Below are 25,205 nucleotides of genomic sequence, written 5' to 3'. Positions count from 1 at the left end.
TTAAATGCAACTAGTTATATTGTAGACCTACGATTGTAGCATGTTTCAGTGTCATACATGGTCCGTTGGTCTAGGGGTATGATACTCGCTTCGGGTGTGAGTGGTCCCGGGTTCAAATCTCGGACGGACCCGAGTTTTGCAGAAGTAATTTGGTGACTATTTAAATGCAACGAGTTATATTGTAGGACTACGAGTTGAGAATGTCTCGCTGTCATACATGATCCGTTGGTTTTGGGGTATGTTTCTCGCTTCGGGTGTGAGTGGTCACGGGTTCAAATCCCGGACGGATCCGAGTTTTGCAGAAGTAATTTGGTGACTATTTAAATGTAACTAGTTAAATAGTAGGACTACGAGTTGAGCATATTTCAGTGTCATATTTCGTCCGTTGGTTTAGGGGTATGATACTCGCTTCGGGTGTGAGTAGTCCCGGGTTCAAATCCCGGACGGACCCGAGTTTTGCAGAAGTAATTTGGTGACTATTTAAATGCAACGAGTTAAATTGTAGGCCTACGAGTTGAGCATGTTTCAGTGTTTATTTTCGTCCGTTGGTCTAGGGGTAAGATACTCGCTTAGGGTGCGAGGGGTCCCGGGTTCAAATCCCAGACGGACACGAGATTTTGCAGAAGTAATTTGGTGACTATTTAAATGCAACTAGTTATATTGTAGACCTACGAGTGTAGCATGTTTCAGTGTCATACATGGTCCGTTGGTCTAGGGGTATGATACTCGCTTCGGGTGTGAGTGGTCCCGGGATCAAATCCTGGACGGACCCGAGGTTTGCAGAAGTATTTTGGTGACTAATTAAATGCAACTAGTTAAATTGTAGGACTACGAGTTGAGAATGTCTCGCTGTCATACATGATCCGTTGGTTTTGGGGTATGTTACTCGCTTCGGGTGTGAGTGGTCCCGGGTTCAAATCCCGGACGGACCCGAGTTTTGCAGAAGTAATTTGGTGACTATTTAAATGCAACTAGTTATATTGTAGACCTACGATTGTAGCATGTTTCAGTGTCATACATGGTCCGTTGGTCTAGGGGTATGATACTCGCTTCGGGTGTGAGTGGTCCCGGGTTCAAATGTCGGACGGACCCGAGTTTTGCAGAAGTAATTTGGTGACTATTTAAATGCAACGAGTTATATTGTAGGACTACGAGTTGAGAATGTCTCGCTGTCATACATGATCCGTTGGTTTTGGGGTATAATTCTCGCTTCGGGTGTGAGTGGTCACGGGTTCAAATCCCGGACGGATCCGAGTTTTGCAGAAGTAATTTGGTGACTATTTAAATGTAACTAGTTAAATAGTAGGACTACGAGTTGAGCATATTTCAGTGTCATATTTCGTCCGTTGGTTTAGGGGTATGATACTCGCTTCGGGTGTGAGTAGTCCCGGGTTCAAATCCCGGACGGACCCGAGTTTTGCAGAAGTAATTTGGTGACTATTTAAATGCAACGAGTTAAATTGTAGGCCTACGAGTTGAGCATGTTTCAGTGTTTATTTTCGTCCGTTGGTCTAGGGGTAAGATACTCGCTTAGGGTGCGAGGGGTCCCGGGTTCAAATCCCAGACGGACACGAGATTTTGCAGAAGTAATTTGGTGACTATTTAAATGCAACTAGTTATATTGTAGACCTACGAGTGTAGCATGTTTCAGTGTCATACATGGTCCGTTGGTCTAGGGGTATGATACTCGCTTCGGGTGTGAGTGGTCCCGGGATCAAATCCTGGACGGACCCGAGGTTTGCAGAAGTATTTTGGTGACTAATTAAATGCAACTAGTTAAATTGTAGGACTACGAGTTGAGAATGTCTCGCTGTCATACATGATCCGTTGGTTTTGGGGTATGTTACTCGCTTCGGGTGTGAGTGGTCCCGGGTTCAAATCCCGGACGGACCCGAGTTTTGCAGAAGTAATTTGGTGACTATTTAAATGCAACTAGTTATATTGTAGACCTACGATTGTAGCATGTTTCAGTGTCATACATGGTCCGTTGGTCTAGGGGTATGATACTCGCTTCGGGTGTGAGTGGTCCCGGGTTCAAATGTCGGACGGACCCGAGTTTTGCAGAAGTAATTTGGTGACTATTTAAATGCAACGAGTTATATTGTAGGACTACGAGTTGAGAATGTCTCGCTGTCATACATGATCCGTTGGTTTTGGGGTATAATTCTCGCTTCGGGTGTGAGTGGTCACGGGTTCAAATCCCGGACGGATCCGAGTTTTGCAGAAGTAATTTGGTGACTATTTAAATGTAACTAGTTAAATAGTAGGACTACGAGTTGAGCATATTTCAGTGTCATATTTCGTCCGTTGGTTTAGGGGTATGATACTCGCTTCGGGTGTGAGTAGTCCCGGGTTCAAATCCCGGACGGACCCGAGTTTTGCAGAAGTAATTTGGTGACTATTTAAATGCAACGAGTTAAATTGTAGGCCTACGAGTTGAGCATGTTTCAGTGTTTATTTTCGTCCGTTGGTCTAGGGGTAAGATACTCGCTTAGGGTGCGAGGGGTCCCGGGTTCAAATCCCAGACGGACACGAGATTTTGCAGAAGTAATTTGGTGACTATTTAAATGCAACTAGTTATATTGTAGACCTACGAGTGTAGCATGTTTCAGTGTCATACATGGTCCGTTGGTCTAGGGGTATGATACTCGCTTCGGGTGTGAGTGGTCCCGGGATCAAATCCTGGACGGACCCGAGGTTTGCAGAAGTATTTTGGTGACTAATTAAATGCAACTAGTTAAATTGTAGGACTACGAGTTGAGAATGTCTCGCTGTCATACATGATCCGTTGGTTTTGGGGTATGTTACTCGCTTCGGGTGTGAGTGGTCCCGGGTTCAAATCCCGGACGGACCCGAGTTTTTGCAGAAGTAATTTGGTGACTATTCAAATGCTACGAGTTAAATTGTAGGACTACGAGATGAGCATGTTTCAGTGTCATACTTCGTCCGTTGGTCTAGGGGTATGATACTCGCTTAGGGTGCGAGTGGTCCCGGGTTCAAATCCCGGACCGACCCGAGTTTTTGCAGAGGTAATTTAGTGACTATTTAAATGCAACTAACTACAGGGTAGGCCTATGAGTTGAGCATGTTTTATTTCATACATGGTCCGTTGGTCTAGGAGTATGATACTCGCTTTGGGTGTGAGTGGTCCCGGGTTCAATTCCCGGACGGACCCGAGTTTTTGCAGAGGTAATTTAGTGACTATTTAAATGCAACTAGTTATATTGTAGGCCTACGAGTTGAGCATGTTTCAGTGTCATACATGGTCCGTTGGTCTAGGGGTATGATACTCGCCTCGGGTGGGAGTGGTCCCGGGTTCAAATCTCGGACGGACCCGAGTTTTTGCAGAGGTAATTTAGTGACTATTTAAATGCAACTAACTACAGGGTAGGCCTATGAGTTGAGCATGTTTTATTTCATACATGGTCCGTTGGTCTAGGGGTATGATACTCGCTTTGGGTGTGAGTGGTCCCGGGTTCAATTCCCGGACGGACCCGAATTTTTGCAGAGGTAATTTAGTGACTATTTAAATGCAACTAGTTATATTGTAGGCCTACGAGTTGAGCATGTTTCAGTGTCATACATGGTCCGTTGGTCTAGGGGTATGATACTCGCCTCGGGTGGGAGTGGTCCCGGGTTCAAATCTCGGACGGACCCGAGTTTTTGCAGAGGTAATTTAGTGACTATTTAAATGCAACTAACTACAGGGTAGGCCTATGAGTTGAGCATGTTTTATTTCATACATGGTCCGTTGGTCTAGGGGTATGATACTCGCTTTGGGTGTGAGTGGTCCCGGGTTCAATTCCCGGACGGACCCGAGTTTTTGCAGAGGTAATTTAGTGACTATTTAAATTCAACTAGTTATATTGTAGGCCTACGAGATGAGCATGTTTCAGTGTCATACATGGTCCGTTGGTCTAGGGGTATGATACTCGCTTCGGGTGTGAGTGGTCCCGGGTTCAAATCCCGGACGGACCCGAGTTTTGCAGAAGTAATTTGGTGACTACTTAAATGCAACTAGTTATATTGTAGACCTACGAGTGTAGCATGTTTCAGTGTCATACATGGTCCGTTGGTCTAGGGGTATGATACTCGCTTCGGGTGTGAGTGGTCCCGGGTTCAAATCCCGGACGGACCCGAGTTTTGCAGAAGTAATTTGGTGACTATTTAAATGTAACTAGTTAAATAGTAGGACTACGAGTTGAGCATGTTTCAATGTCATATTTCGTCCGTTGGTTTAGGGGTATGATACTCGCTTCGGGTGTGAGTAGTCCGGGTTCAAATCCCGGACGGACCCGAGTTTTGCAGAAGTAATTTGGTGACTATTTAAATGCAACGAGTTAAATTGTAGGCCTACGAGTTGAGCATGTTTCAGTGTCATATTTCGTCCGTTGGTCTAGGGGTAAGATACTCGCTTAGGGTGCGAGGGGTCCCGGGTTCAAATCCCAGACGGACACGAGATTTTGCAGAAGTAATTTGGTGACTATTTAAATGCAACTAGTTATATTGTAGACCTACGAGTGTAGCATGTTTCAGTGTCATACATGGCCCGTTGGTCTAGGGGTATGATACTCGCTTCGGGTGTGAGTGGTCCCGGGATCAAATCCTGGACGGACCCGAGGTTTGCAGAAGTATTTTGGTGACTAATTAAATGCAACTAGTTAAATTGTAGGACTACGAGTTGAGAATGTCTCGCTGTCATACATGATCCGTTGGTTTTGGGGTATGTTACTCGCTTCGGGTGTGAGTGGTCCCGGGTTCAAATCCCGGACGGACCCGAGTTTTGCAGAAGTAATTTGGTGACTATTTAAATGCAACTAGTTATATTGTAGACCTACGATTGTAGCATGTTTCAGTGTCATACATGGTCCGTTGGTCTAGGGGTATGATACTCGCTTCGGGTGTGAGTGGTCCCGGGTTCAAATCTCGGACGGACCCGAGTTTTGCAGAAGTAATTTGGTGACTATTTAAATGCAACGAGTTATATTGTAGGACTACGAGTTGAGAATGTCTCGCTGTCATACATGATCCGTTGGTTTTGGGGTATGTTTCTCGCTTCGGGTGTGAGTGGTCACGGGTTCAAATCCCGGACGGATCCGAGTTTTGCAGAAGTAATTTGGTGACTATTTAAATGTAACTAGTTAAATAGTAGGACTACGAGTTGAGCATATTTCAGTGTCATATTTCGTCCGTTGGTTTAGGGGTATGATACTCGCTTCGGGTGTGAGTAGTCCCGGGTTCAAATCCCGGACGGACCCGAGTTTTGCAGAAGTAATTTGGTGACTATTTAAATGCAACGAGTTAAATTGTAGGCCTACGAGTTGAGCATGTTTCAGTGTTTATTTTCGTCCGTTGGTCTAGGGGTAAGATACTCGCTTAGGGTGCGAGGGGTCCCGGGTTCAAATCCCAGACGGACACGAGATTTTGCAGAAGTAATTTGGTGACTATTTAAATGCAACTAGTTATATTGTAGACCTACGAGTGTAGCATGTTTCAGTGTCATACATGGTCCGTTGGTCTAGGGGTATGATACTCGCTTCGGGTGTGAGTGGTCCCGGGATCAAATCCTGGACGGACCCGAGGTTTGCAGAAGTATTTTGGTGACTAATTAAATGCAACTAGTTAAATTGTAGGACTACGAGTTGAGAATGTCTCGCTGTCATACATGATCCGTTGGTTTTGGGGTATGTTACTCGCTTCGGGTGTGAGTGGTCCCGGGTTCAAATCCCGGACAGACCCGAGTTTTGCAGAAGTAATTTGGTGACTATTTAAATGCAACTAGTTATATTGTAGACCTACGATTGTAGCATGTTTCAGTGTCATACATGGTCCGTTGGTCTAGGGGTATGATACTCGCTTCGGGTGTGAGTGGTCCCGGGTTCAAATGTCGGACGGACCCGAGTTTTGCAGAAGTAATTTGGTGACTATTTAAATGCAACGAGTTATATTGTAGGACTACGAGTTGAGAATGTCTCGCTGTCATACATGATCCGTTGGTTTTGGGGTATAATTCTCGCTTCGGGTGTGAGTGGTCACGGGTTCAAATCCCGGACGGATCCGAGTTTTGCAGAAGTAATTTGGTGACTATTTAAATGTAACTAGTTAAATAGTAGGACTACGAGTTGAGCATATTTCAGTGTCATATTTCGTCCGTTGGTTTAGGGGTATGATACTCGCTTCGGGTGTGAGTAGTCCCGGGTTCAAATCCCGGACGGACCCGAGTTTTGCAGAAGTAATTTGGTGACTATTTAAATGCAACGAGTTAAATTGTAGGCCTACGAGTTGAGCATGTTTCAGTGTCATATTTCGTCCGTTGGTCTAGGGGTAAGATACTCGCTTAGGGTGCGAGGGGTCCCGGGTTCAAATCCCAGACGGACACGAGTTTTTGCATAAGTAATTTGGTGACTATTTAAATGCAACGAATTATATTGTAGGCCTACGAGTGTAGCATGTTTCATTGTCATACATGGTCCGTTGGTCTAGGGGTATGATACTCGCTTCGGGTGTGAGTGGTCCCGGGTTCAAATCCCGGACGGACCCGAGTTATGCAGAAGTAATTTGGTGACTATTTAAATGTAACTAGTTAAATAGTAGGACTACGAGTTGAGCATGTTTCAGTGTCATATTTCGTCCGTTGGTCTAGGGGTAAGATACTCGCTTAGGGTGCGAGGGGTCCCGGGTTCAAATCCCAGACGGACACGAGTTTTTGCATAAGTAATTTGATGACTATTTAAATGCAACTAGTTATATTGTAGACCTACGAGTGTAGCATGTTTCAGTGTCATATATGGTCCGTTGGTCTAGGGGTATGATACTCGCTTCGGGTGTGAGTGGTCCCGGGTTCAAATCCCGGACGGACCCGAGTTTTGCAGAAGTAATTTGGTGACTACTTAAATGCAACTAATTAAATTGTAGGCCTACGAGTTGAGCATGTCTCGTTGTCATACATGATCCGTTGGTTTTGGGGTATGTTACTCGCTTCGGGTGTGAGTGGTCCCGGGTTCAAATCCCGGACGGACCCGAGTTTTGCGGAAGTAATTTGGTGACTATTTAAATGTAACTAGTTAAATTGTAGGCCTACGAGTTGAGCATGTTTCAGTGTCATATTTCGTCCGTTGGTCTAGGGGTAAGATACTCGCTTAGGGTGCGAGGGGTCCCGGGTTCAAATCCTGGACGGACCCGAGGTTTGCAGAAGTAATTTGGTGACTATTTAAATGCAACGAGTTAAATTGTAGGCCTACGAGTTGAGCATGTTTCAGTGTCATATTTCGTCCGTTGGTCTAGGGGTAAGATACTCGCTTAGGGTGCGAGGGGTCCCGGGTTCAAATCCCAGACGGACACGAGATTTTGCAGAAGAAATTTGGTGACTATTTAAATGCAACTAGTTATATTGTAGACCTACGAGTGTAGCATGTTTCAGTGTCATACATGGTCCGTTGGTCTAGGGGTATGATACTCGCTTCGGGTGTGAGTGGTCCCGGGTTCAAATCCTGGACGGACCCGAGGTTTGCAGAAGTATTTTGGTGACTATTTAAATGCAACTAGTTAAATTGTAGGACTACGAGTTGAGAATGTCTCGCTGTCATACATGATCCGTTGGTTTTGGGGTATGTTGCTCGCTTCGGGTGTGAGTGGTCCCGGGTTCAAATCCCGGACGGACCCGAGGTTTGCAGAAGTATTTTGGTGACTATTTAAATGCAACTAGTTATATTGTAGACCTACGATTGTAGCATGTTTCAGTGTCATACATGGTCCGTTGGTTTTGGGGTATGTTTCTCGCTTCGGGTGTGAGTGGTCACGGGTTCAAATCCCGGACGGATCCGAGTTTTGCAGATGTAATTTGGTGACTATTTAAATGTAACTAGTTAAATAGTAGGACTACGAGTTGAGCATGTTTCAGTGTCATATTTCGTCCGTTGGTTTAGGGGTATGATACTCGCTTCGGGTGTGAGTAGTCCCGGGTTCAAATCCCGGACGGACCCGAGTTTTGCAGAAGTAATTTGGTGACTATTTAAATGCAACGAGTTAAATTGTAGGCCTACGAGTTGAGCATGTTTCAGTGTCATATTTCGTCCGTTGGTCTAGGGGTAAGATACTCGCTTAGGGTGCGAGGGGTCCCGGGTTCAAATCCCAGACGGACACGAGATTTTGCAGAAGTAATTTGGTGACTATTTAAATGCAACTAGTTATATTGTAGACCTACGAGTGTAGCATGTTTCAGTGTCATACAAGGTCCGTTGGTCTAGGGGTATGATACTCGCTTCGGGTGTGAGTTGTCCCGGGTTCAAATCCTGGACGGACCCGAGGTTTGCAGAAGTATTTTGGTGACTATTTAAATGCAACTAGTTAAATTGTAGGACTACGAGTTGAGAATGTCTCGCTGTCATACATTATCCGTTGGTTTTGGGGTATGCTACTCGCTTCGGGTGTGAGTGGTCCCGGGTTCAAATCCCGGACGGACCCGAGTTTTTGCAGAGGTAATTTAGTGACTATTTAAATGCAACTAACTACAGGGTAGGCCTATGAGTTGAGCATGTTTTATTTCTTACATGGTACGTTGGTCTAGGGGTATGATACTCGCTTTGGGTGCGAGTGGTCCCGGGTTCAAGTCCCGGACGGACCCGAGTTTTTGCAGAAGTAATTTGGTGACTATTCAAATGCTACGAGTTAAATTGTAGGACTACGAGATGAGCATGTTTCAGTGTCATACTTCGTCCGTTGGTCTAGGGGTATGATACTCGCTTAGGGTGCGAGTGGTCCCGGGTTCAAATCCCGGACCGACCCGAGTTTTTGCAGAGGTAATTTAGTGACTATTTAAATGCAACTAACTACAGGGTAGGCCTATGAGTTGAGCATGTTTTATTTCATACATGGTCCGTTGGTCTAGGTGTATGATACTCGCTTTGGGTGTGAGTGGTCCCGGGTTCAATTCCCGGACGGACCCGAGTTTTTGCAGAGGTAATTTAGTGACTATTTAAATGCAACTAGTTATATTTTAGGCCTACGAGTTGAGCATGTTTCAGTGTCATACATGGTCCGTTGGTCTAGGGGTATGATACTCGCCTCGGGTGTGAGTGGTCCCGGGTTCAAATCCCGGACGGACCCGAGTTTTTGCAGAGGTAATTTAGTGACTATTTAAATGCAACTAACTACAGGGTAGGCCTATGAGTTGAGCATGTTTTATTTCTTACATGGTACGTTGGTCTAGGGGTATGATACTCGCTTTGGGTGCGAGTGGTCCCGGGTTCAAGTCCCGGACGGACCCGAGTTTTTGCAGAAGTAATTTGGTGACTATTCAAATGCTACGAGTTAAATTGTAGGACTACGAGATGAGCATGTTTCAGTGTCATACTTCGTCCGTTGGTCTAGGGGTATGATACTCGCTTAGGGTGCGAGTGGTCCCGGGTTCAAATCCCGGACCGACCCGAGTTTTTGCAGAGGTAATTTAGTGACTATTTAAATGCAACTAACTACAGGGTAGGCCTATGAGTTGAGCATGTTCTATTTCATACATGGTCCGTTGGTCTAGGGGTATGATACTCGCTTTGGGTGCGAGTGGTCCCTTGTTCAAATCCCGGACGGACCCGAGTTTTTGCAGAAGTAATTTGGTGACTATTCAAATGCTACGAGTTAAATTGTAGGACTACGAGATGAGCATGTTTCAGTGTCATACTTCGTCCGTTGGTCTAGGGGTATGATACTCGCTTAGGGTGCGAGTGGTCCCGGGTTCAAATCCCGGACCGACCCGAGTTTTTGCAGAGGTAATTTAGTGACTATTTAAATGCAACTAACTACAGGGTAGGCCTATGAATTGAGCATGTTTTATTTCATACATGGTCCGTTGGTCTAGGGGTATGATACTCGCTTTGGGTGTGAGTGGTCCCGGGTTCAATTCCCGGACGGACCCGAGTTTTTGCAGAGGTAATTTAGTGACTATTTAAATGCAACTAGTTATATTGTAGGCCTACGAGTTGAGCATGTTTCAGTGTCATACATGGTCCGTTGGTCTAGGGGTATGATACTCGCCTCGGGTGTGAGTGGTCCCGGGTTCAAATCCCGGACGGACCCGAGTTTTTGCAGAGGTAATTTAGTGACTATTTAAATGCAACTAACTACAGGGTAGGCCTATGAGTTGAGCATGTTTTATTTCTTACATGGTACGTTGGTCTAGGGGTATGATACTCGCTTTGGGTGCGAGTGGTCCCGGGTTCAAGTCCCGGACGGACCCGAGTTTTTGCAGAAGTAATTTGGTGACTATTCAAATGCTACGAGTTAAATTGTAGGACTACAAGTTGAGCATGTTTCAGTGTCGTACTTCGTCCGTTGGTCTAGGGGTATGATACTCGCTTCGGGTGTGAGTGGTCCCGGGTTCAAATCCCGGACGGACCCGAGTTTTTGCAGAGGTAATTTAGTGACTATTTAAATGCAACTAACTACAGGGTAGGCCTATGAGTTGAGCATGTTTTATTTCATACATGGTCCGTTGGTCTAGGGGTATGATACTCGCTTTGGGTGTGAGTGGTCCCGGGTTCAAATCCCGGACGGACCCTAGTTTTTGCAGAGGTAATTTAGTGACTATTTAAATGCAACTAACTACAGGGTAGGCCTATGAGTTGAGCATGTTCTATTTCATACATGGTCCGTTGGTCTAGGGGTATGATACTCGCTATGGGTGCGAGTGGTCCCGGGTTCAAATCCTGGACGGACCCGAGTTTTTGCAGAAGAAATTTGGTGACTATTCAAATGCTACGAGTTAAATTGTAGGACTACGAGATGAGCATGTTTCAGTGTCATACTTCGTCCGTTGGTCTAGGGGTATGATACTCGCTTTGGGTGCGAGTGGTCCCGGGTTCAAATCCCGGACGGACCCGAGTTTTTGCAGAAGTAATTTGGTGACTATTCAAATGCTACGAGTTAAATTGTAGGACTACGAGATGAGCATGTTTCAGTGTCATACTTCGTCCGTTGGTCTAGGGGTATGATACTCGCTTAGGGTGCGAGTGGTCCCGGGTTCAAATCCCGGACCGACCCGAGTTTTTGCAGAGGTAATTTAGTGACTATTTAAATGCAACTAACTACAGGGTAGGCCTATGAGTTGAGCATGTTTTATTTCATACATGGTCCGTTGGTCTAGGAGTATGATACTCGCTTTGGGTGTGAGTGGTCCCGGGTTCAATTCCCGGACGGACCCGAGTTTTTGCAGAGGTAATTTAGTGACTATTTAAATGCAACTAGTTATATTGTAGGCCTACGAGTTGAGCATGTTTCAGTGTCATACATGGTCCGTTGGTCTAGGGGTATGATACTCGCCTCGGGTGGGAGTGGTCCCGGGTTCAAATCTCGGACGGACCCGAGTTTTTGCAGAGGTAATTTAGTGACTATTTAAATGCAACTAACTACAGGGTAGGCCTATGAGTTGAGCATGTTTTATTTCATACATGGTCCGTTGGTCTAGGGGTATGATACTCGCTTTGGGTGTGAGTGGTCCCGGGTTCAATTCCCGGACGGACCCGAATTTTTGCAGAGGTAATTTAGTGACTATTTAAATGCAACTAGTTATATTGTAGGCCTACGAGTTGAGCATGTTTCAGTGTCATACATGGTCCGTTGGTCTAGGGGTATGATACTCGCCTCGGGTGGGAGTGGTCCCGGGTTCAAATCTCGGACGGACCCGAGTTTTTGCAGAGGTAATTTAGTGACTATTTAAATGCAACTAACTACAGGGTAGGCCTATGAGTTGAGCATGTTTTATTTCATACATGGTCCGTTGGTCTAGGGGTATGATACTCGCTTTGGGTGTGAGTGGTCCCGGGTTCAATTCCCGGACGGACCCGAGTTTTTGCAGAGGTAATTTAGTGACTATTTAAATTCAACTAGTTATATTGTAGGCCTACGAGATGAGCATGTTTCAGTGTCATACATGGTCCGTTGGTCTAGGGGTATGATACTCGCTTCGGGTGTGAGTGGTCCCGGGTTCAAATCCCGGACGGACCCGAGTTTTGCAGAAGTAATTTGGTGACTACTTAAATGCAACTAGTTATATTGTAGACCTACGAGTGTAGCATGTTTCAGTGTCATACATGGTCCGTTGGTCTAGGGGTATGATACTCGCTTCGGGTGTGAGTGGTCCCGGGTTCAAATCCCGGACGGACCCGAGTTTTGCAGAAGTAATTTGGTGACTATTTAAATGTAACTAGTTAAATAGTAGGACTACGAGTTGAGCATGTTTCAATGTCATATTTCGTCCGTTGGTTTAGGGGTATGATACTCGCTTCGGGTGTGAGTAGTCCGGGTTCAAATCCCGGACGGACCCGAGTTTTGCAGAAGTAATTTGGTGACTATTTAAATGCAACGAGTTAAATTGTAGGCCTACGAGTTGAGCATGTTTCAGTGTCATATTTCGTCCGTTGGTCTAGGGGTAAGATACTCGCTTAGGGTGCGAGGGGTCCCGGGTTCAAATCCCAGACGGACACGAGATTTTGCAGAAGTAATTTGGTGACTATTTAAATGCAACTAGTTATATTGTAGACCTACGAGTGTAGCATGTTTCAGTGTCATACATGGCCCGTTGGTCTAGGGGTATGATACTCGCTTCGGGTGTGAGTGGTCCCGGGATCAAATCCTGGACGGACCCGAGGTTTGCAGAAGTATTTTGGTGACTAATTAAATGCAACTAGTTAAATTGTAGGACTACGAGTTGAGAATGTCTCGCTGTCATACATGATCCGTTGGTTTTGGGGTATGTTACTCGCTTCGGGTGTGAGTGGTCCCGGGTTCAAATCCCGGACGGACCCGAGTTTTGCAGAAGTAATTTGGTGACTATTTAAATGCAACTAGTTATATTGTAGACCTACGATTGTAGCATGTTTCAGTGTCATACATGGTCCGTTGGTCTAGGGGTATGATACTCGCTTCGGGTGTGAGTGGTCCCGGGTTCAAATCTCGGACGGACCCGAGTTTTGCAGAAGTAATTTGGTGACTATTTAAATGCAACGAGTTATATTGTAGGACTACGAGTTGAGAATGTCTCGCTGTCATACATGATCCGTTGGTTTTGGGGTATGTTTCTCGCTTCGGGTGTGAGTGGTCACGGGTTCAAATCCCGGACGGATCCGAGTTTTGCAGAAGTAATTTGGTGACTATTTAAATGTAACTAGTTAAATAGTAGGACTACGAGTTGAGCATATTTCAGTGTCATATTTCGTCCGTTGGTTTAGGGGTATGATACTCGCTTCGGGTGTGAGTAGTCCCGGGTTCAAGTCCCGGACGGACCCGAGTTTTGCAGAAGTAATTTGGTGACTATTTAAATGCAACGAGTTAAATTGTAGGCCTACGAGTTGAGCATGTTTCAGTGTTTATTTTCGTCCGTTGGTCTAGGGGTAAGATACTCGCTTAGGGTGCGAGGGGTCCCGGGTTCAAATCCCAGACGGACACGAGATTTTGCAGAAGTAATTTGGTGACTATTTAAATGCAACTAGTTATATTGTAGACCTACGAGTGTAGCATGTTTCAGTGTCATACATGGTCCGTTGGTCTAGGGGTATGATACTCGCTTCGGGTGTGAGTGGTCCCGGGATCAAATCCTGGACGGACCCGAGGTTTGCAGAAGTATTTTGGTGACTAATTAAATGCAACTAGTTAAATTGTAGGACTACGAGTTGAGAATGTCTCGCTGTCATACATGATCCGTTGGTTTTGGGGTATGTTACTCGCTTCGGGTGTGAGTGGTCCCGGGTTCAAATCCCGGACGGACCCGAGTTTTTGCAGAAGTAATTTGGTGACTATTCAAATGCTACGAGTTAAATTGTAGGACTACGAGATGAGCATGTTTCAGTGTCATACTTCGTCCGTTGGTCTAGGGGTATGATACTCGCTTAGGGTGCGAGTGGTCCCGGGTTCAAATCCCGGACCGACCCGAGTTTTTGCAGAGGTAATTTAGTGACTATTTAAATGCAACTAACTACAGGGTAGGCCTATGAGTTGAGCATGTTTTATTTCATACATGGTCCGTTGGTCTAGGAGTATGATACTCGCTTTGGGTGTGAGTGGTCCCGGGTTCAATTCCCGGACGGACCCGAGTTTTTGCAGAGGTAATTTAGTGACTATTTAAATGCAACTAGTTATATTGTAGGCCTACGAGTTGAGCATGTTTCAGTGTCATACATGGTCCGTTGGTCTAGGGGTATGATACTCGCCTCGGGTGGGAGTGGTCCCGGGTTCAAATCTCGGACGGACCCGAGTTTTTGCAGAGGTAATTTAGTGACTATTTAAATGCAACTAACTACAGGGTAGGCCTATGAGTTGAGCATGTTTTATTTCATACATGGTCCGTTGGTCTAGGGGTATGATACTCGCTTTGGGTGTGAGTGGTCCCGGGTTCAATTCCCGGACGGACCCGAATTTTTGCAGAGGTAATTTAGTGACTATTTAAATGCAACTAGTTATATTGTAGGCCTACGAGTTGAGCATGTTTCAGTGTCATACATGGTCCGTTGGTCTAGGGGTATGATACTCGCCTCGGGTGGGAGTGGTCCCGGGTTCAAATCTCGGACGGACCCGAGTTTTTGCAGAGGTAATTTAGTGACTATTTAAATGCAACTAACTACAGGGTAGGCCTATGAGTTGAGCATGTTTTATTTCATACATGGTCCGTTGGTCTAGGGGTATGATACTCGCTTTGGGTGTGAGTGGTCCCGGGTTCAATTCCCGGACGGACCCGAGTTTTTGCAGAGGTAATTTAGTGACTATTTAAATTCAACTAGTTATATTGTAGGCCTACGAGATGAGCATGTTTCAGTGTCATACATGGTCCGTTGGTCTAGGGGTATGATACTCGCTTCGGGTGTGAGTGGTCCCGGGTTCAAATCCCGGACGGACCCGAGTTTTGCAGAAGTAATTTGGTGACTACTTAAATGCAACTAGTTATATTGTAGACCTACGAGTGTAGCATGTTTCAGTGTCATACATGGTCCGTTGGTCTAGGGGTATGATACTCGCTTCGGGTGTGAGTGGTCCCGGGTTCAAATCCCGGACGGACCCGAGTTTTGCAGAAGTAATTTGGTGACTATTTAAATGTAACTAGTTAAATAGTAGGACTACGAGTTGAGCATGTTTCAATGTCATATTTCGTCCGTTGGTTTAGGGGTATGATACTCGCTTCGGGTGTGAGTAGTCCGGGTTCAAATCCCGGACGGACCCGAGTTTTGCAGAAGTAATTTGGTGACTATTTAAATGCAACGAGTTAAATTGTAGGCCTACGAGTTGAGCATGTTTCAGTGTCATATTTCGTCCGTTGGTCTAGGGGTAAGATACTCGCTTAGGGTGCGAGGGGTCCCGGGTTCAAATCCCAGACGGACACGAGATTTTGCAGAAGTAATTTGGTGACTATTTAAATGCAACTAGTTATATTGTAGACCTACGAGTGTAGCATGTTTCAGTGTCATACATGGCCCGTTGGTCTAGGGGTATGATACTCGCTTCGGGTGTGAGTGGTCCCGGGATCAAATCCTGGACGGACCCGAGGTTTGCAGAAGTATTTTGGTGACTAATTAAATGCAACTAGTTAAATTGTAGGACTACGAGTTGAGAATGTCTCGCTGTCATACATGATCCGTTGGTTTTGGGGTATGTTACTCGCTTCGGGTGTGAGTGGTCCCGGGTTCAAATCCCGGACGGACCCGAGTTTTGCAGAAGTAATTTGGTGACTATTTAAATGCAACTAGTTATATTGTAGACCTACGATTGTAGCATGTTTCAGTGTCATACATGGTCCGTTGGTCTAGGGGTATGATACTCGCTTCGGGTGTGAGTGGTCCCGGGTTCAAATCTCGGACGGACCCGAGTTTTGCAGAAGTAATTTGGTGACTATTTAAATGCAACGAGTTATATTGTAGGACTACGAGTTGAGAATGTCTCGCTGTCATACATGATCCGTTGGTTTTGGGGTATGTTTCTCGCTTCGGGTGTGAGTGGTCCCGGGATCAAATCCTGGACGGACCCGAGGTTTGCAGAAGTATTTTGGTGACTAATTAAATGCAACTAGTTAAATTGTAGGACTACGAGTTGAGAATGTCTCGCTGTCATACATGATCCGTTGGTTTTGGGGTATGTTACTCGCTTCGGGTGTGAGTGGTCCCGGGTTCAAATCCCGGACGGACCCGAGTTTTGCAGAAGTAATTTGGTGACTATTTAAATGCAACTAGTTATATTGTAGACCTACGATTGTAGCATGTTTCAGTGTCATACATGGTCCGTTGGTCTAGGGGTATGATACTCGCTTCGGGTGTGAGTGGTCCCGGGTTCAAATCTCGGACGGACCCGAGTTTTGCAGAAGTAATTTGGTGACTATTTAAATGCAACGAGTTATATTGTAGGACTACGAGTTGAGAATGTCTCGCTGTCATACATGATCCGTTGGTTTTGGGGTATGTTTCTCGCTTCGGGTGTGAGTGGTCACGGGTTCAAATCCCGGACGGATCCGAGTTTTGCAGAAGTAATTTGGTGACTATTTAAATGTAACTAGTTAAATAGTAGGACTACGAGTTGAGCATATTTCAGTGTCATATTTCGTCCGTTGGTTTAGGGGTATGATACTCGCTTCGGGTGTGAGTAGTCCCGGGTTCAAATCCCGGACGGACCCGAGTTTTGCAGAAGTAATTTGGTGACTATTTAAATGCAACGAGTTAAATTGTAGGCCTACGAGTTGAGCATGTTTCAGTGTTTATTTTCGTCCGTTGGTCTAGGGGTAAGATACTCGCTTAGGGTGCGAGGGGTCCCGGGTTCAAATCCCAGACGGACACGAGATTTTGCAGAAGTAATTTGGTGACTATTTAAATGCAACTAGTTATATTGTAGACCTACGAGTGTAGCATGTTTCAGTGTCATACATGGTCCGTTGGTCTAGGGGTATGATACTCGCTTCGGGTGTGAGTGGTCCCGGGATCAAATCCTGGACGGACCCGAGGTTTGCAGAAGTATTTTGGTGACTAATTAAATGCAACTAGTTAAATTGTAGGACTACGAGTTGAGAATGTCTCGCTGTCATACATGATCCGTTGGTTTTGGGGTATGTTACTCGCTTCGGGTGTGAGTGGTCCCGGGTTCAAATCCCGGACGGACCCGAGTTTTTGCAGAAGTAATTTGGTGACTATTCAAATGCTACGAGTTAAATTGTAGGACTACGAGATGAGCATGTTTCAGTGTCATACTTCGTCCGTTGGTCTAGGGGTATGATACTCGCTTAGGGTGCGAGTGGTCCCGGGTTCAAATCCCGGACCGACCCGAGTTTTTGCAGAGGTAATTTAGTGACTATTTAAATGCAACTAACTACAGGGTAGGCCTATGAGTTGAGCATGTTTTATTTCATACATGGTCCGTTGGTCTAGGAGTATGATACTCGCTTTGGGTGTGAGTGGTCCCGGGTTCAATTCCCGGACGGACCCGAGTTTTTGCAGAGGTAATTTAGTGACTATTTAAATGCAACTAGTTATATTGTAGGCCTACGAGTTGAGCATGTTTCAGTGTCATACATGGTCCGTTGGTCTAGGGGTATGATACTCGCCTCGGGTGGGAGTGGTCCCGGGTTCAAATCTCGGACGGACCCGAGTTTTTGCAGAGGTAATTTAGTGACTATTTAAATGCAACTAACTACAGGGTAGGCCTATGAGTTGAGCATGTTTTATTTCATACATGGTCCGTTGGTCTAGGGGTATGATACTCGCTTTGGGTGTGAGTGGTCCCGGGTTCAATTCCCGGACGGACCCGAATTTTTGCAGAGGTAATTTAGTGACTATTTAAATGCAACTAGTTATATTGTAGGCCTACGAGTTGAGCATGTTTCAGTGTCATACATGGTCCGTTGGTCTAGGGGTATGATACTCGCCTCGGGTGGGAGTGGTCCCGGGTTCAAATCTCGGACGGACCCGAGTTTTTGCAGAGGTAATTTAGTGACTATTTAAATGCAACTAACTACAGGGTAGGCCTATGAGTTGAGCATGTTTTATTTCATACATGGTCCGTTGGTCTAGGGGTATGATACTCGCTTTGGGTGTGAGTGGTCCCGGGTTCAATTCCCGGACGGACCCGAGTTTTTGCAGAGGTAATTTAGTGACTATTTAAATTCAACTAGTTATATTGTAGGCCTACGAGATGAGCATGTTTCAGTGTCATACATGGTCCGTTGGTCTAGGGGTATGATACTCGCTTCGGGTGTGAGTGGTCCCGGGTTCAAATCCCGGACGGACCCGAGTTTTGCAGAAGTAATTTGGTGACTACTTAAATGCAACTAGTTATATTGTAGACCTACGAGTGTAGCATGTTTCAGTGTCATACATGGTCCGTTGGTCTAGGGGTATGATACTCGCTTCGGGTGTGAGTGGTCCCGGGTTCAAATCCCGGACGGACCCGAGTTTTGCAGAAGTAATTTGGTGACTATTTAAATGTAACTAGTTAAATAGTAGGACTACGAGTTGAGCATGTTTCAATGTCATATTTCGTCCGTTGGTTTAGGGGTATGATACTCGCTTCGGGTGTGAGTAGTCCGGGTTCAAATCCCGGACGGACCCGAGTTTTGCAGAAGTAATTTGGTGACTATTTAAATGCAACGAGTTAAATTGTAGGCCTACGAGTTGAGCATGTTTCAGTGTCATATTTCGTCCGTTGGTCTAGGGGTAAGATACTCGCTTAGGGTGCGAGGGGTCCCGGGTTCAAATCCCAGACGGACACGAGATTTTGCAGAAGTAATTTGGTGACTATTTAAATGCAACTAGTTATATTGTAGACCTACGAGTGTAGCATGTTTCAGTGTCATACATGGCCCGTTGGTCTAGGGGTATGATACTCGCTTCGGGTGTGAGTGGTCCCGGGATCAAATCCTGGACGGACCCGAGGTTTGCAGAAGTATTTTGGTGACTAATTAAATGCAACTAGTTAAATTGTAGGACTACGAGTTGAGAATGTCTCGCTGTCATACATGATCCGTTGGTTTTGGGGTATGTTACTCGCTTCGGGTGTGAGTGGTCCCGGGTTCAAATCCCGGACGGACCCGAGTTTTGCAGAAGTAATTTGGTGACTATTTAAATGCAACTAGTTATATTGTAGACCTACGATTGTAGCATGTTTCAGTGTCATACATGGTCCGTTGGTCTAGGGGTATGATACTCGCTTCGGGTGTGAGTGGTCCCGGGTTCAAATCTCGGACGGACCCGAGTTTTGCAGAAGTAATTTGGTGACTATTTAAATGCAACGAGTTATATTGTAGGACTACGAGTTGAGAATGTCTCGCTGTCATACATGATCCGTTGGTTTTGGGGTATGTTTCTCGCTTCGGGTGTGAGTGGTCACGGGTTCAAATCCCGGACGGATCCGAGTTTTGCAGAAGTAATTTGGTGACTATTTAAATGTAACTAGTTAAATAGTAGGACTACGAGTTGAGCATATTTCAGTGTCATATTTCGTCCGTTGGTTTAGGGGTATGATACTCGCTTCGGGTGTGAGTAGTCCCGGGTTCAAATCCCGGACGGACCCGAGTTTTGCAGAAGTAATTTGGTGACTATTTAAATGCAACGAGTTAAATTGTAGGCCTACGAGTTGAGCATGTTTCAGTGTTTATTTTCGTCCGTTGGTCTAGGGGTAAGATACTCGCTTAGGGTGCGAGGGGTCCCGGGTTCAAATCCCAGACGGACACGAGATTTTGCAGAAGTAATTTGGTGACTATTTAAATGCAACTAGTTATATTGTAGACCTACGAGTGTAGCATGTTTCAGTGTCATACATGGTCCGTTGGTCTAGGGGTATGATACTCGCTTCGGGTGTGAGTGGTCCCGGGATCAAATCCTGGACGGACCCGAGGTTTGCAGAAGTATTTTGGTGACTAATTAAATGCAACTAGTTAAATTGTAGGACTACGAGTTGAGAATGTCTCGCTGTCATACATGATCCGTTGGTTTTGGGGTATGTTACTCGCTTCGGGTGTGAGTGGTCCCGGGTTCAAATCCCGGACGGACCCGAGTTTTGCAGAAGTAATTTGGTGACTATTTAAATGCAACTAGTTATATTGTAGACCTACGATTGTAGCATGTTTCAGTGTCATACATGGTCCGTTGGTCTAGGGGTATGATACTCGCTTCGGGTGTGAGTGGTCCCGGGTTCAAATGTCGGACGGACCCGAGTTTTGCAGAAGTAATTTGGTGACTATTTAAATGCAACGAGTTATATTGTAGGACTACGAGTTGAGAATGTCTCGCTGTCATACATGATCCGTTGGTTTTGGGGTATAATTCTCGCTTCGGGTGTGAGTGGTCACGGGTTCAAATCCCGGACGGATCCGAGTTTTGCAGAAGTAATTTGGTGACTATTTAAATGTAACTAGTTAAATAGTAGGACTACGAGTTGAGCATATTTCAGTGTCATATTTCGTCCGTTGGTTTAGGGGTATGATACTCGCTTCGGGTGTGAGTAGTCCCGGGTTCAAATCCCGGACGGACCCGAGTTTTGCAGAAGTAATTTGGTGACTATTTAAATGCAACGAGTTAAATTGTAGGCCTACGAGTTGAGCATGTTTCAGTGTTTATTTTCGTCCGTTGGTCTAGGGGTAAGATACTCGCTTAGGGTGCGAGGGGTCCCGGGTTCAAATCCCAGACGGACACGAGATTTTGCAGAAGTAATTTGGTGACTATTTAAATGCAACTAGTTATATTGTAGACCTACGAGTGTAGCATGTTTCAGTGTCATACATGGTCCGTTGGTCTAGGGGTATGATACTCGCTTCGGGTGTGAGTGGTCCCGGGATCAAATCCTGGACGGACCCGAGGTTTGCAGAAGTATTTTGGTGACTAATTAAATGCAACTAGTTAAATTGTAGGACTACGAGTTGAGAATGTCTCGCTGTCATACATGATCCGTTGGTTTTGGGGTATGTTACTCGCTTCGGGTGTGAGTGGTCCCGGGTTCAAATCCCGGACGGACCCGAGTTTTTGCAGAAGTAATTTGGTGACTATTCAAATGCTACGAGTTAAATTGTAGGACTACGAGATGAGCATGTTTCAGTGTCATACTTCGTCCGTTGGTCTAGGGGTATGATACTCGCTTAGGGTGCGAGTGGTCCCGGGTTCAAATCCCGGACCGACCCGAGTTTTTGCAGAGGTAATTTAGTGACTATTTAAATGCAACTAACTACAGGGTAGGCCTATGAGTTGAGCATGTTTTATTTCATACATGGTCCGTTGGTCTAGGAGTATGATACTCGCTTTGGGTGTGAGTGGTCCCGGGTTCAATTCCCGGACGGACCCGAGTTTTTGCAGAGGTAATTTAGTGACTATTTAAATGCAACTAGTTATATTGTAGGCCTACGAGTTGAGCATGTTTCAGTGTCATACATGGTCCGTTGGTCTAGGGGTATGATACTCGCCTCGGGTGGGAGTGGTCCCGGGTTCAAATCTCGGACGGACCCGAGTTTTTGCAGAGGTAATTTAGTGACTATTTAAATGCAACTAACTACAGGGTAGGCCTATGAGTTGAGCATGTTTTATTTCATACATGGTCCGTTGGTCTAGGGGTATGATACTCGCTTTGGGTGTGAGTGGTCCCGGGTTCAATTCCCGGACGGACCCGAATTTTTGCAGAGGTAATTTAGTGACTATTTAAATGCAACTAGTTATATTGTAGGCCTACGAGTTGAGCATGTTTCAGTGTCATACATGGTCCGTTGGTCTAGGGGTATGATACTCGCCTCGGGTGGGAGTGGTCCCGGGTTCAAATCTCGGACGGACCCGAGTTTTTGCAGAGGTAATTTAGTGACTATTTAAATGCAACTAACTACAGGGTAGGCCTATGAGTTGAGCATGTTTTATTTCATACATGGTCCGTTGGTCTAGGGGTATGATACTCGCTTTGGGTGTGAGTGGTCCCGGGTTCAATTCCCGGACGGACCCGAGTTTTTGCAGAGGTAATTTAGTGACTATTTAAATTCAACTAGTTATATTGTAGGCCTACGAGATGAGCATGTTTCAGTGTCATACATGGTCCGTTGGTCTAGGGGTATGATACTCGCTTCGGGTGTGAGTGGTCCCGGGTTCAAATCCCGGACGGACCCGAGTTTTGCAGAAGTAATTTGGTGACTACTTAAATGCAACTAGTTATATTGTAGACCTACGAGTGTAGCATGTTTCAGTGTCATACATGGTCCGTTGGTCTAGGGGTATGATACTCGCTTCGGGTGTGAGTGGTCCCGGGTTCAAATCCCGGACGGACCCGAGTTTTGCAGAAGTAATTTGGTGACTATTTAAATGTAACTAGTTAAATAGTAGGACTACGAGTTGAGCATGTTTCAATGTCATATTTCGTCCGTTGGTTTAGGGGTATGATACTCGCTTCGGGTGTGAGTAGTCCGGGTTCAAATCCCGGACGGACCCGAGTTTTGCAGAAGTAATTTGGTGACTATTTAAATGCAACGAGTTAAATTGTAGGCCTACGAGTTGAGCATGTTTCAGTGTCATATTTCGTCCGTTGGTCTAGGGGTAAGATACTCGCTTAGGGTGCGAGGGGTCCCGGGTTCAAATCCCAGACGGACACGAGATTTTGCAGAAGTAATTTGGTGACTATTTAAATGCAACTAGTTATATTGTAGACCTACGAGTGTAGCATGTTTCAGTGTCATACATGGCCCGTTGGTCTAGGGGTATGATACTCGCTTCGGGTGTGAGTGGTCCCGGGATCAAATCCTGGACGGACCCGAGGTTTGCAGAAGTATTTTGGTGACTAATTAAATGCAACTAGTTAAATTGTAGGACTACGAGTTGAGAATGTCTCGCTGTCATACATGATCCGTTGGTTTTGGGGTATGTTACTCGCTTCGGGTGTGAGTGGTCCCGGGTTCAAATCCCGGACGGACCCGAGTTTTGCAGAAGTAATTTGGTGACTATTTAAATGCAACTAGTTATATTGTAGACCTACGATTGTAGCATGTTTCAGTGTCATACATGGTCCGTTGGTCTAGGGGTATGATACTCGCTTCGGGTGTGAGTGGTCCCGGGTTCAAATCTCGGACGGACCCGAGTTTTGCAGAAGTAATTTGGTGACTATTTAAATGCAACGAGTTATATTGTAGGACTACGAGTTGAGAATGTCTCGCTGTCATACATGATCCGTTGGTTTTGGGGTATGTTTCTCGCTTCGGGTGTGAGTGGTCACGGGTTCAAATCCCGGACGGATCCGAGTTTTGCAGAAGTAATTTGGTGACTATTTAAATGTAACTAGTTAAATAGTAGGACTACGAGTTGAGCATATTTCAGTGTCATATTTCGTCCGTTGGTTTAGGGGTATGATACTCGCTTCGGGTGTGAGTAGTCCCGGGTTCAAATCCCGGACGGACCCGAGTTTTGCAGAAGTAATTTGGTGACTATTTAAATGCAACGAGTTAAATTGTAGGCCTACGAGTTGAGCATGTTTCAGTGTTTATTTTCGTCCGTTGGTCTAGGGGTAAGATACTCGCTTAGGGTGCGAGGGGTCCCGGGTTCAAATCCCAGACGGACACGAGATTTTGCAGAAGTAATTTGGTGACTATTTAAATGCAACTAGTTATATTGTAGACCTACGAGTGTAGCATGTTTCAGTGTCATACATGGTCCGTTGGTCTAGGGGTATGATACTCGCTTCGGGTGTGAGTGGTCCCGGGATCAAATCCTGGACGGACCCGAGGTTTGCAGAAGTATTTTGGTGACTAATTAAATGCAACTAGTTAAATTGTAGGACTACGAGTTGAGAATGTCTCGCTGTCATACATGATCCGTTGGTTTTGGGGTATGTTACTCGCTTCGGGTGTGAGTGGTCCCGGGTTCAAATCCCGGACAGACCCGAGTTTTGCAGAAGTAATTTGGTGACTATTTAAATGCAACTAGTTATATTGTAGACCTACGATTGTAGCATGTTTCAGTGTCATACATGGTCCGTTGGTCTAGGGGTATGATACTCGCTTCGGGTGTGAGTGGTCCCGGGTTCAAATGTCGGACGGACCCGAGTTTTGCAGAAGTAATTTGGTGACTATTTAAATGCAACGAGTTATATTGTAGGACTACGAGTTGAGAATGTCTCGCTGTCATACATGATCCGTTGGTTTTGGGGTATAATTCTCGCTTCGGGTGTGAGTGGTCACGGGTTCAAATCCCGGACGGATCCGAGTTTTGCAGAAGTAATTTGGTGACTATTTAAATGTAACTAGTTAAATAGTAGGACTACGAGTTGAGCATATTTCAGTGTCATATTTCGTCCGTTGGTTTAGGGGTATGATACTCGCTTCGGGTGTGAGTAGTCCCGGGTTCAAATCCCGGACGGACCCGAGTTTTGCAGAAGTAATTTGGTGACTATTTAAATGCAACGAGTTAAATTGTAGGCCTACGAGTTGAGCATGTTTCAGTGTCATATTTCGTCCGTTGGTCTAGGGGTAAGATACTCGCTTAGGGTGCGAGGGGTCCCGGGTTCAAATCCCAGACGGACACGAGTTTTTGCATAAGTAATTTGGTGACTATTTAAATGCAACGAATTATATTGTAGGCCTACGAGTGTAGCATGTTTCATTGTCATACATGGTCCGTTGGTCTAGGGGTATGATACTCGCTTCGGGTGTGAGTGGTCCCGGGTTCAAATCCCGGACGGACCCGAGTTATGCAGAAGTAATTTGGTGACTATTTAAATGTAACTAGTTAAATAGTAGGACTACGAGTTGAGCATGTTTCAGTGTCATATTTCGTCCGTTGGTCTAGGGGTAAGATACTCGCTTAGGGTGCGAGGGGTCCCGGGTTCAAATCCCAGACGGACACGAGTTTTTGCATAAGTAATTTGATGACTATTTAAATGCAACTAGTTATATTGTAGACCTACGAGTGTAGCATGTTTCAGTGTCATATATGGTCCGTTGGTCTAGGGGTATGATACTCGCTTCGGGTGTGAGTGGTCCCGGGTTCAAATCCCGGACGGACCCGAGTTTTGCAGAAGTAATTTGGTGACTACTTAAATGCAACTAATTAAATTGTAGGCCTACGAGTTGAGCATGTCTCGTTGTCATACATGATCCGTTGGTTTTGGGGTATGTTACTCGCTTCGGGTGTGAGTGGTCCCGGGTTCAAATCCCGGACGGACCCGAGTTTTGCGGAAGTAATTTGGTGACTATTTAAATGTAACTAGTTAAATTGTAGGCCTACGAGTTGAGCATG

The 25,205-nt window shown here is 45.5% G+C and overlaps 37 non-coding genes across 37 annotated transcripts; all 37 read left to right on the top strand.

Annotated features, from left to right (window-relative positions):
- Window positions 1-59: 59 nt before the first annotated feature.
- TRNAP-CGG (transfer RNA proline (anticodon CGG)) lies at window positions 60-131 on the top strand. Its single transcript has one exon. It is a non-coding gene; the product is annotated as a tRNA-Pro (tRNA).
- Window positions 132-3,424: 3,293 nt separating this feature from the next.
- On the top strand, window positions 3,425-3,496 carry TRNAP-UGG (transfer RNA proline (anticodon UGG)). The gene has a single exon. It is a non-coding gene; the product is annotated as a tRNA-Pro (tRNA).
- A 249-nt stretch (window positions 3,497-3,745) lies between these two features.
- TRNAP-UGG (transfer RNA proline (anticodon UGG)) lies at window positions 3,746-3,817 on the top strand. The gene has a single exon. It is a non-coding gene; the product is annotated as a tRNA-Pro (tRNA).
- Window positions 3,818-3,906: 89 nt separating this feature from the next.
- Window positions 3,907-3,978, top strand: TRNAP-CGG (transfer RNA proline (anticodon CGG)). Its single transcript has one exon. It is a non-coding gene; the product is annotated as a tRNA-Pro (tRNA).
- Window positions 3,979-4,066: 88 nt separating this feature from the next.
- Window positions 4,067-4,138, top strand: TRNAP-CGG (transfer RNA proline (anticodon CGG)). The gene has a single exon. It is a non-coding gene; the product is annotated as a tRNA-Pro (tRNA).
- A 728-nt stretch (window positions 4,139-4,866) lies between these two features.
- On the top strand, window positions 4,867-4,938 carry TRNAP-CGG (transfer RNA proline (anticodon CGG)). Its single transcript has one exon. It is a non-coding gene; the product is annotated as a tRNA-Pro (tRNA).
- Window positions 4,939-6,468: 1,530 nt separating this feature from the next.
- Window positions 6,469-6,540, top strand: TRNAP-CGG (transfer RNA proline (anticodon CGG)). The gene has a single exon. It is a non-coding gene; the product is annotated as a tRNA-Pro (tRNA).
- A 249-nt stretch (window positions 6,541-6,789) lies between these two features.
- Window positions 6,790-6,861, top strand: TRNAP-CGG (transfer RNA proline (anticodon CGG)). The gene has a single exon. It is a non-coding gene; the product is annotated as a tRNA-Pro (tRNA).
- A 569-nt stretch (window positions 6,862-7,430) lies between these two features.
- Window positions 7,431-7,502, top strand: TRNAP-CGG (transfer RNA proline (anticodon CGG)). The gene has a single exon. It is a non-coding gene; the product is annotated as a tRNA-Pro (tRNA).
- Window positions 7,503-9,033: 1,531 nt separating this feature from the next.
- TRNAP-CGG (transfer RNA proline (anticodon CGG)) lies at window positions 9,034-9,105 on the top strand. Its single transcript has one exon. It is a non-coding gene; the product is annotated as a tRNA-Pro (tRNA).
- A 730-nt stretch (window positions 9,106-9,835) lies between these two features.
- Window positions 9,836-9,907, top strand: TRNAP-UGG (transfer RNA proline (anticodon UGG)). Its single transcript has one exon. It is a non-coding gene; the product is annotated as a tRNA-Pro (tRNA).
- An 89-nt stretch (window positions 9,908-9,996) lies between these two features.
- TRNAP-CGG (transfer RNA proline (anticodon CGG)) lies at window positions 9,997-10,068 on the top strand. Its single transcript has one exon. It is a non-coding gene; the product is annotated as a tRNA-Pro (tRNA).
- Window positions 10,069-10,317: 249 nt separating this feature from the next.
- On the top strand, window positions 10,318-10,391 carry TRNAP-CGG (transfer RNA proline (anticodon CGG)). Its single transcript has one exon. It is a non-coding gene; the product is annotated as a tRNA-Pro (tRNA).
- An 86-nt stretch (window positions 10,392-10,477) lies between these two features.
- On the top strand, window positions 10,478-10,549 carry TRNAP-UGG (transfer RNA proline (anticodon UGG)). The gene has a single exon. It is a non-coding gene; the product is annotated as a tRNA-Pro (tRNA).
- An 891-nt stretch (window positions 10,550-11,440) lies between these two features.
- Window positions 11,441-11,512, top strand: TRNAP-UGG (transfer RNA proline (anticodon UGG)). Its single transcript has one exon. It is a non-coding gene; the product is annotated as a tRNA-Pro (tRNA).
- A 249-nt stretch (window positions 11,513-11,761) lies between these two features.
- Window positions 11,762-11,833, top strand: TRNAP-UGG (transfer RNA proline (anticodon UGG)). Its single transcript has one exon. It is a non-coding gene; the product is annotated as a tRNA-Pro (tRNA).
- An 89-nt stretch (window positions 11,834-11,922) lies between these two features.
- On the top strand, window positions 11,923-11,994 carry TRNAP-CGG (transfer RNA proline (anticodon CGG)). The gene has a single exon. It is a non-coding gene; the product is annotated as a tRNA-Pro (tRNA).
- Window positions 11,995-12,082: 88 nt separating this feature from the next.
- Window positions 12,083-12,154, top strand: TRNAP-CGG (transfer RNA proline (anticodon CGG)). Its single transcript has one exon. It is a non-coding gene; the product is annotated as a tRNA-Pro (tRNA).
- Window positions 12,155-12,882: 728 nt separating this feature from the next.
- TRNAP-CGG (transfer RNA proline (anticodon CGG)) lies at window positions 12,883-12,954 on the top strand. The gene has a single exon. It is a non-coding gene; the product is annotated as a tRNA-Pro (tRNA).
- Window positions 12,955-14,325: 1,371 nt separating this feature from the next.
- Window positions 14,326-14,397, top strand: TRNAP-UGG (transfer RNA proline (anticodon UGG)). The gene has a single exon. It is a non-coding gene; the product is annotated as a tRNA-Pro (tRNA).
- A 249-nt stretch (window positions 14,398-14,646) lies between these two features.
- Window positions 14,647-14,718, top strand: TRNAP-UGG (transfer RNA proline (anticodon UGG)). The gene has a single exon. It is a non-coding gene; the product is annotated as a tRNA-Pro (tRNA).
- Window positions 14,719-14,807: 89 nt separating this feature from the next.
- TRNAP-CGG (transfer RNA proline (anticodon CGG)) lies at window positions 14,808-14,879 on the top strand. The gene has a single exon. It is a non-coding gene; the product is annotated as a tRNA-Pro (tRNA).
- An 88-nt stretch (window positions 14,880-14,967) lies between these two features.
- Window positions 14,968-15,039, top strand: TRNAP-CGG (transfer RNA proline (anticodon CGG)). The gene has a single exon. It is a non-coding gene; the product is annotated as a tRNA-Pro (tRNA).
- Window positions 15,040-15,767: 728 nt separating this feature from the next.
- On the top strand, window positions 15,768-15,839 carry TRNAP-CGG (transfer RNA proline (anticodon CGG)). The gene has a single exon. It is a non-coding gene; the product is annotated as a tRNA-Pro (tRNA).
- A 408-nt stretch (window positions 15,840-16,247) lies between these two features.
- Window positions 16,248-16,319, top strand: TRNAP-CGG (transfer RNA proline (anticodon CGG)). The gene has a single exon. It is a non-coding gene; the product is annotated as a tRNA-Pro (tRNA).
- Window positions 16,320-17,690: 1,371 nt separating this feature from the next.
- TRNAP-UGG (transfer RNA proline (anticodon UGG)) lies at window positions 17,691-17,762 on the top strand. The gene has a single exon. It is a non-coding gene; the product is annotated as a tRNA-Pro (tRNA).
- Window positions 17,763-18,011: 249 nt separating this feature from the next.
- Window positions 18,012-18,083, top strand: TRNAP-UGG (transfer RNA proline (anticodon UGG)). The gene has a single exon. It is a non-coding gene; the product is annotated as a tRNA-Pro (tRNA).
- Window positions 18,084-18,172: 89 nt separating this feature from the next.
- Window positions 18,173-18,244, top strand: TRNAP-CGG (transfer RNA proline (anticodon CGG)). The gene has a single exon. It is a non-coding gene; the product is annotated as a tRNA-Pro (tRNA).
- Window positions 18,245-18,332: 88 nt separating this feature from the next.
- On the top strand, window positions 18,333-18,404 carry TRNAP-CGG (transfer RNA proline (anticodon CGG)). Its single transcript has one exon. It is a non-coding gene; the product is annotated as a tRNA-Pro (tRNA).
- A 728-nt stretch (window positions 18,405-19,132) lies between these two features.
- TRNAP-CGG (transfer RNA proline (anticodon CGG)) lies at window positions 19,133-19,204 on the top strand. Its single transcript has one exon. It is a non-coding gene; the product is annotated as a tRNA-Pro (tRNA).
- A 2,332-nt stretch (window positions 19,205-21,536) lies between these two features.
- On the top strand, window positions 21,537-21,608 carry TRNAP-UGG (transfer RNA proline (anticodon UGG)). The gene has a single exon. It is a non-coding gene; the product is annotated as a tRNA-Pro (tRNA).
- A 249-nt stretch (window positions 21,609-21,857) lies between these two features.
- TRNAP-UGG (transfer RNA proline (anticodon UGG)) lies at window positions 21,858-21,929 on the top strand. Its single transcript has one exon. It is a non-coding gene; the product is annotated as a tRNA-Pro (tRNA).
- Window positions 21,930-22,018: 89 nt separating this feature from the next.
- On the top strand, window positions 22,019-22,090 carry TRNAP-CGG (transfer RNA proline (anticodon CGG)). Its single transcript has one exon. It is a non-coding gene; the product is annotated as a tRNA-Pro (tRNA).
- An 88-nt stretch (window positions 22,091-22,178) lies between these two features.
- TRNAP-CGG (transfer RNA proline (anticodon CGG)) lies at window positions 22,179-22,250 on the top strand. The gene has a single exon. It is a non-coding gene; the product is annotated as a tRNA-Pro (tRNA).
- A 728-nt stretch (window positions 22,251-22,978) lies between these two features.
- TRNAP-CGG (transfer RNA proline (anticodon CGG)) lies at window positions 22,979-23,050 on the top strand. The gene has a single exon. It is a non-coding gene; the product is annotated as a tRNA-Pro (tRNA).
- Window positions 23,051-24,580: 1,530 nt separating this feature from the next.
- Window positions 24,581-24,652, top strand: TRNAP-CGG (transfer RNA proline (anticodon CGG)). The gene has a single exon. It is a non-coding gene; the product is annotated as a tRNA-Pro (tRNA).
- Window positions 24,653-24,901: 249 nt separating this feature from the next.
- On the top strand, window positions 24,902-24,973 carry TRNAP-CGG (transfer RNA proline (anticodon CGG)). The gene has a single exon. It is a non-coding gene; the product is annotated as a tRNA-Pro (tRNA).
- Window positions 24,974-25,205: the final 232 nt, after the last annotated feature.

This window comes from Phalangium opilio, unplaced genomic scaffold (assembly GCF_054372755.1).
Source record: "Phalangium opilio isolate 3A_F unplaced genomic scaffold, DU_Popi_V2 ptg000487l_1, whole genome shotgun sequence".
In the NCBI taxonomy this organism is placed as follows: domain Eukaryota; kingdom Metazoa; phylum Arthropoda; class Arachnida; order Opiliones; family Phalangiidae; genus Phalangium; species Phalangium opilio.
The sequence above is the reverse complement of the archived record's forward strand: the minus strand, read 5'-3'. Positions and strand labels throughout refer to the sequence as shown.